Source organism: Vombatus ursinus, unplaced genomic scaffold (assembly GCF_900497805.2).
Source record: "Vombatus ursinus unplaced genomic scaffold, bare-nosed wombat genome assembly UNPS02010769.1, whole genome shotgun sequence".
NCBI classification, from domain to species: domain Eukaryota; kingdom Metazoa; phylum Chordata; class Mammalia; order Diprotodontia; family Vombatidae; genus Vombatus; species Vombatus ursinus.
In genome coordinates this window covers 206,121-214,278 of record NW_020950547.1, presented here as the reverse complement: position 1 = coordinate 214,278, position 8,158 = coordinate 206,121, and the positions used below count along the sequence as shown (strand labels likewise).

General features: G+C 35.0%; 1 non-coding gene across 1 annotated transcript; it reads right to left on the bottom strand.

Annotated features, from left to right (window-relative positions):
- Positions 1-764: 764 nt before the first annotated feature.
- LOC114038044 lies at positions 765-924 on the bottom strand. Its single transcript, XR_003568536.1, has one exon. It is a non-coding gene; the product is annotated as a U1 spliceosomal RNA (small nuclear RNA).
- Between the last annotated feature and the right edge of the window lie 7,234 nt (positions 925-8,158).

Sequence of the window (8,158 nt, the reverse complement as noted above, 5' to 3'; positions counted from 1 at the left end):
ATCTCAGTTTGTCAGTGCGTTCTCTTTTATATACACATTGGTCTCTTTAGGTAACTCCCAATGGAATTATTTCCCTTTGTGTCTTCAGAATGTCCTTCTTCAGAGTCTACCATTGTTACTAAACTGATTTCTCTTGTAGAATTTTACTCCATGGACTCTTTCCTAACCTTACTCTGAACTCTCTGAAATTTGTTCTTTTAGGCAAGCTCCAAATCTCTGTAATCTAGAGTCTCTATCAAACACTCTACGAGGGAGTAATAACTTCCCCTCAAAGTTCTCAACATTTTTGTTTCAGAACCAGTTTCTCCCTATAGGTAAAAGTCACATCCAAGATAGAATTTCCACTTGATGCTTATTCTACCTTTAGAAAGATGAAATAATCATTGTCATTTTAATAAGTAATTGGTTTCTCTGTTTTTGACATAGAACTCCAGCAGGATAAATGAAGTACTACTATATTATTATTATTATTATTATTTCTCTGCCAGATTTGTGATCTGTTTAATGAATTGCACATTTATTTTCTCTTTCTCTTTAGGTGATCTGTAGTATGCTCCAATAACAAAATTACTTCTGTTTTTCTTTAATCAATTAACCACATTAATCTCCATCTAAGCATTCACTACCATGCTCTTTTATTGCATATATATATAATTATATATTTAGCTCACATATATCCTCAATATAAAATATGACTCTAACCTCCTACCTCTTTTTACTTATGAATTTTTTTGTTAGAGTTTGTTTATTTTCTTTCTTTTTTAAAAAGGAGAGTGAAAACACAGTCCCCCACTACCACAAATTATGCAGTCAAGTTTCCCACATTTGAGGAAATCACAGGGGTCAATCCATCCAGAGTGCAATGGATATTGCCCTGGTGAAACCACCTTCTTGATCATGGAATCACCCTTGCATGGTAAATATGTTGTTTGTTTGTTTTGATTAACATATAACAACACAGAGCCATGTTCCAGTCATGGGTTTTATTTCATGGAGTATAAGTGGTCTATGAAGTACAATTTGCCTCCTTATATTTGGACCTCTAATTCTTCTTGTTTGTTGCCTAAACCTTGGTCATTCATGTTTAAGCCATTTCTTAGATTTTGTATTGTGTGATCTACTATATGTATCAGCTGGAATTCTTCTCTTTGCATTGAAACTACTCTCTAGCTTGGTAGATACATATAAAAGTTCTCGCTTTCCACCATCCCTTTTAGTTTAAGGTCCTTTTGTTTAAATATGCAAGACACATGGCAGTTAGATGGTGAAATGCATAAAATACTAGACTTGGGATCAGAAAAGGCCAAGTTCAAATCCATTTTCAGACACTAACTGTGTGACCCTGGGAAAGACACTCAACATCTGTCTGCCTCTGTAACCTTATTTGTGGAATGGAGATAATAATATCACCTACTTTCCGGGGTTTTTATGAGGAGAAAATGAAATGATATTTGCAAAGCACTTTGTAAACCTTAAAATGCTATAAAATTAATAATCATCACAATTATGCTCCTCCTTTTCTTCTTCTTCCTCCTCCTCCTCATCATCAATCACTAACCTTTGTTAGGTATACTCAGTCCTTTGTCAGGAGTTTGCCATACCTGTATTTCAATCCGTGGTATAAAAATCCAAATCTCATTTTCAGATGCCACTTATTTAGTCATCTGTTAACTTCTCAAGTCATTTTTTGTCTTGTGTATCCCCTGATTTCAATGAGAAGCAGTGAAGAAAACATAAGCTGTGCCCCTATGGTCTTCAGAATCTTTGCCAAGAGCATTTGGCAATACTTTGTGGGTTCTTTTTGTCAGTATAATTTGTGCCTACATAAAGCAGAAGTGAGTATTATTCATCTGCTTTGATGTCTTGGGAGATCTTCTGTCATATCCTGAATATGTAACAGACTTCTTTAGTGCTGCTAACAAGCTGACAAGTAATTTTCTCTGTACCTCTGAGCAGGTTATCTCCAACCATTCTTCCACTGACCTTCACTTTTCTCCAAACAGTTAACTTCTATAACTCTACCTAATCCTTCCTTGGAGCATAAGGAGTTGCTTTCTTCTGAGAATATCCTTCTCTCCTTTCTTCAGAATCTCATTTTTTTTAAGTGAGGCAATTGGGGTTAAGTGACTTGCCAGGGTCACACATCTAGTAAGTGTCAAGTGTCTGGTGTGAGATCGGATTTGAACTCAGGTCCTCCTGACTCCAGGGCCAATGCTCTACCCACTGGGCAATCTAGTTGCCCCTCAGAGTCTCATTTTTTTAAAGCTCCAAGTGTATAGTTGTTCTTTTCCTTTCCTTTCCATTCTTAGTGACAATATTTTACTTTCCATTCTTCTGAAAAGGGTAATTTTTGCCCAAAAGTTATTTCTGCATCTATCATAGTTACTATTGTTGTTGTTTAGGAACACTTTTCAGAAGGACTGAGAACTGGATAGATGGGCAGATTTGATGAGTAGGTATTAATGGTTCAATGTCAATATGGCAGGCAATGTCATGTGTACTATCTTAGGGATCTATGTTTGGCCCTCTGCTATTTAATATTTTATCAATACCTTGGATAAAAACACATATAGAATACTTATCAGATTTGCAGATGATACAAGGGTTAGAGGAATACCTAACGTACTAGAAAATATCAAAATTTAAAAAGGATCTTGATAAGTTAGAGCCTCGGTTCCCCAAATTTTTTGTTCCATAAACCCCTTGGACAACAATAGCAAAATGTATTGTGAACTTACAGGGTAACAATACACTACACATAACATTCCTTTAGATTTTTAAAATAATAACTATAATGATAACTTTTACCCCCTGAAGCTCAAATTGTCATTTATAATACATAAGTATAATTATAAAATATAAATTTTATTCTGCCTATGATTATGAAAATTCTACATATGAAATTATAGAAATATAATATAAAATAATTATGAATATTTCATGTGGTACATTCTATTTGAATTAAAAGAGGTAATCCAGAAAGACTTTGTATACTCAATGTTATCTAAAGGACTTCAAATGTCATTTTGAAAAATTTCACAAATTTTGTTAAACATAAATAAAATTGTGATGTAATAAGTAATGACTTTGAAGATTTTAACATAATATTATAAATATGTATAAATTCAATTACTCTGTTGGAATTTTTTTTTATTTGAACACAGGTTTGCAGTACTTGACTCAATACCAGACAAACACAGTCCAAAATCTGGTTTCACAATTGACTTTTATTCTGCATTTTGATTTAAAATAAGATTGAAGTGAAAATACACAAATACGTAGTGAAAAATAATCAGAAAATTTTAAAAGTTCTCTTGCAAAGAGATGAAAGTACATTTTTGAGAAACATTAGTCTCCAAACCAATCAAGGAAAATGAATAGCTAGTTTCAATATAATAGCTGGTTTCAGTATAAAATATTTACTTTTTTAACGACAAGTGAAAAAAATACTTCATTAAATGTAACTATACTAAAAGTTCAATTGAATATATTGCTTCATTTTTAGCAATGTTTATATATAAACTGACATTTGAAAGGAAATAATCTTTTCAGAAATGATTTTCTTCTCCTCTACACTGGGCTATATTTTCACAAAAACTATACTGAACTGCCTAGTGTTGCTGTTTAGTTCGTTTCAAAATCTACCAGACAAAAGTAGCATCAAAAATACAAGTGGAGGAAAAGTTTACATATGAAAACAGCTCAAATATTACAATAAAAGGAAAAATAAAGTGTGCTTCTGCAAAACCATTGTGAGGATCTGAGATGGTTTCAAGATGGTTTGGAACACAGATGTCTACTGATCATGCTTTTCAAGAAGCTCGACCTTTATTCTGTAAGAACACACACTTTCAAAGCATTTTGAAGAATGGTGAACAGGGGCAATAGTGGAATAGATTGCTATGTCCTACACAGAAACTATGCAGAGTTGATTTAATCATAGCTCATGGTTTCCTAACTGCCCAGGCTGGGGAGGAGATGTAGGAAAAGTAGGGAGTGAAGTGAAACATCGTTGAGGCTTTCCTGATATAGTAGGCTAAGGAAAACAGTCAATAATTAGCACAGTGGAGCTGAGAGCAGAAGTTTTTCCAAGGCATTATTTCTAGTGTACCTGGCAAGGCAATTGGGAAGGCAAATTACTGCTGAGTAGTGATAGATTAGTATTCTAAAAACAAACAAACAAAAAACACCTCGTGATTTTAGCAGATGATAAGCTTAATATATGTTAGTAATGTGATATAGTGACAAAAAAACAGACTAATTCAGTTTTGGGATACATCAAGAGAAACAGAGTTTTCAAGAATAGGGAGATAATAATCCCATTATACTATTAGTTTCTCAAGACCTCAACTGGGTAATGTGCTCCATTCTGTAGAGCGTGTTTTAAGAATGATCTTGATGGGTTTGTGGGTGTCCAGAGGAAGGCAACCAGGATGGTAAAGGGCTTTGAGTCCATGGCATATAAGGACTGTTTAAAGAAATTGGGAAAGAAAAGATTCAGGAGATCTGTCTTCAAGTATTAGAAGGACTTTAATGGACTTTAATGCAGAGGAGAGAGACTTTTTTTTCCATTTGGTATTAGTAGGGCAATGGGTGGAAGTTACAAAAATGCAAATTTAATCTTGGTGTCAGTAAATATTTTCTAATAATTAGAATTTCACAAGAGTGGAATGAACTACCTTAAGAAGTGATAGATTCCTAGAACAGAAACTAGACAAATCAGTCAATAAACATTTATTAAGTACCTATTAGGTGCCAAGCACTGTGAGATGCAAATACAAATAAAAAGAAAGATAGTACCTGGCCTCAAAGAGCTTACAATCTAATAGAAGAAGACAACATACTGAAAAATGCTAAAAAGAGCAGAAGAAAGGAAGGTACCCAGAATGGGAGCATGATGAAGAAGTTCAAAGAGATCCAAAAGCAGTACAGCTGATTGGAAATGGTAAGAAATGAGAAAATGACTTTCCTGGGCCCCCTTCTTAAATGGAGGTTTGGGAGCTCATGACTCTGCCCTCCAGTCAAACAAATCATCCAATCAGAAGGACAGAGGGTGAGTTACAGTAGGCATTTCACTAGAAGGCCTCTGAGGTCCTTTCCAACTCCCAAATTCTCTGATTCTCTGATTCTGCCTCAGCTGACAAGGGTCTTAATTAGGGAAGACTATTGTTTTAGGACTCCTTCAGATTAAGGAGGTTTTAATTATTTTCAACACAGTAGGCCTAAAGATAATAAGGAGCTTGATTTTGGTGCAAGGCAAAGACTGGTCCGAGAGTCGGAAGATGTAGATTCTAGCTTTGGTTCTCCCACAAGTTGTCTGTGTGAATTTAAGCAAGCCACTTGGGCTTTCTGGGCCTCATTTTCGTTATTGGCAAAATGAATGAGAGAAATACTAATATCTCTGCTCAGCTCTAAGATTGTATAATCAGCAGCACGTCCTCTGCAGCACATCGGCATATTAGAGACAGCTGTCAGTATAGTGGATAAGAGGGCTAGTCCTGGAGCCTTGAGGTCCCCAGTTCAAATATGGTCTCAAATACTTTCTAGCTGTGTGAGTTGGAGCAAATTTCTCTGTTTGCCTAAGTTTTCTCAACTGAAAAAAGGGGATAATAATAGCACCTACCTCAAAAATGATATGAGGATGAAATGAAATGATGTTCTTTTTTTTTTTTTTTGGTAAGGCAATTGGGGTTGACTTGCCCAGACGCACACAGCTAGTAAGTATTATGTGTCTGAGGCCGGATTTGAACTCAGGTTGTCCGGACTCGAAGGCTGGTGCTCTATCCACTGTGCCACCTAGTTTATCCTGAAATGATACTTTTAACAAACACTTACCATGTGTCTGGCACATAGGAATCACTATATAAATGCTTATATCCACTTCTTCTTCTTCTCTTCCTTCCTACCTCTATGTCTATATCAGACTCTTTAAGACACAACTGCAAGACTAATTATTTTAATCATCACTATCATTATTATTGATAATAAAGACTTCCATTTACATAAGTGCTCTAAGATTTATAGGAGATTTTCTAACAATCCATGCAGTAGTATTATTATCATGTTTTAGCTGTTATTAAAATAAATATGATATTAACAGTTCATAATTATATTGGCTTAAATTTGGCCTGCACAGACAATTACTTCTATTCTGCTTTAGTTGTCCAGGTTGTGGAGGAAATGTTTGGAAACAATTGATGTTAGAAAAAATTGACTATATGGTAACTGTGAAAACAATCTCTTTTATTTCGTAATTTTCAGTGTATATAAATGAAGACTATGGAGTAGGGTTAAGCATTGGGATGGTGTATAAAGAGCCAAGAAATGCAGTTGTAGAATTCTTGTAGCTGTACATAGCTTCATTTCTCTCCACTCCTTCTCTGTTTTGGGTAACACTTAATATAGCCTGGAATTGGCAGAGAAAGGGATTATCTTCACATCCATGTAATCCCAGAATGACTATCTAAGACAGAAGCATATTAGCTCACTCTTCCAACCTGAGAAAGAGAGAATTTGCTGTAGAAATTCAAAGCTGTATCCCACCCAACAATATGTGTGTGTTTGTGTGTGTGTGTGGTGTTGATGAGAAGCCAAAGAATCTTTGGCAGGTTGCCCATTCTTTTCTTGGAACAGAAATCAAACTACTAACTTTGAGTTGTTCAATAAAAATACTAAAAGGAATGTGTCAAATAGGAGAGGCAAGTTGAAAAATTTAAGACCATGCCATTTGGAAGACTTTTTTAAAAGCTGCCTTAGGATCAAATTCAATAGCTTTAAAGATATCTTTAAAATTGTGTAAGAAAAATCAGGAACTTGAGTGAGCTTCAAATGATGAGCTCACTTTCTGGCATTAACTCATTTGGATTTGCCCTTTTAAAAATTGTATTATTTATGTCCATCCACATGAATAAAGGTTGGACTGTCATCTCGTACATTCTTCCCAAAGTCCAATTTCATTTTTAACTTTTAAAAACTAAGATCTCAGTAGCTGAACTTGGTAATGTTGCAACAAGTTCATTAAATGTGGCAACATAAAGGTCAACGTAGTATGAAGTACTGCATCATGTGCTTTTCCACATTAATTCGCCCAATTGGAGGATATAATTTCCTCTCAGATCTCTACTCTTATAAAAAGTCATATAATTACTTAATACAAGTCCAAGTACACAAAAGATATATATAGATATAGATATAGATATATATGTATACTATATATATAATGTATACACACATATACATACTCTCTCTTGTTTTCTATCTCTGTCTACTCTCTCTTCTTCTCTCTTATTTTCTCTCTTTCTCTGTCTCTCCAGAGAAAGACAGAGAGGTAGAGACTGAGAGATAGACAGAGACAAAGAGAAATAGAGAGAGCCAGAGACAGAGAGAGAGCCAGAGACAGAGAGAGATGGTATTTGTTTGCTCTGTTGGCAGGCTAGAGTGATTAAACAACGTAAGGAGATGACATAATTATGGTTAAATGCAAAGTCCTCCATTTGGGTTCAAAACATCAATTCTAGAAGAACAGAATCAGAGAGGGGTATCTAAATAATAGTTCCTGTGCAAACATCTTGGACTTTTAGTGGACTGAGAAATGAAATCAAGTCAAAAGTCTGACATGGCAGTCTCAAAAATTTAATACAACTTTAGGCAGTATTAATATAGGAATAGATCATCCAGACTGAGAGGAGACAGTACCATTCTACGCTCTCACAAAACCATAGGGAAGTGATTGTATTTGTTTCTGAGCATGATGTGTATCAATTCTATTCATAAAATAAAGTGTATTTGGAGTAGGAGTTCTTAACGTGGGCTCCACGGATAGATTTTAGGGGTTAACTTGGGAGAGGAAAAATAATAACAACAACAACAGCATCAGCAACATATCTTTATCCCTGATCACCCTTACTTTTAGTACCTTCCCTCTGGTGATTATCTCCAATTTGTCCCATACATCATTTGCATGTAATTGTGTGCATGTTATCTCCCCCATTACACCTTGGGCTCCTTCAAAGCAAGGACTGTCTTTTGCCTTTCTTTGTATCTCCTCTTAGTACAGTGCCTGACACATAATTGACACTTAATAAATGTTTATTGAGAAACTTCCTGCAGAGGCTTTGATTTTCTTTGTAAGGTTGTATATTTACTTTATTTATTTAAA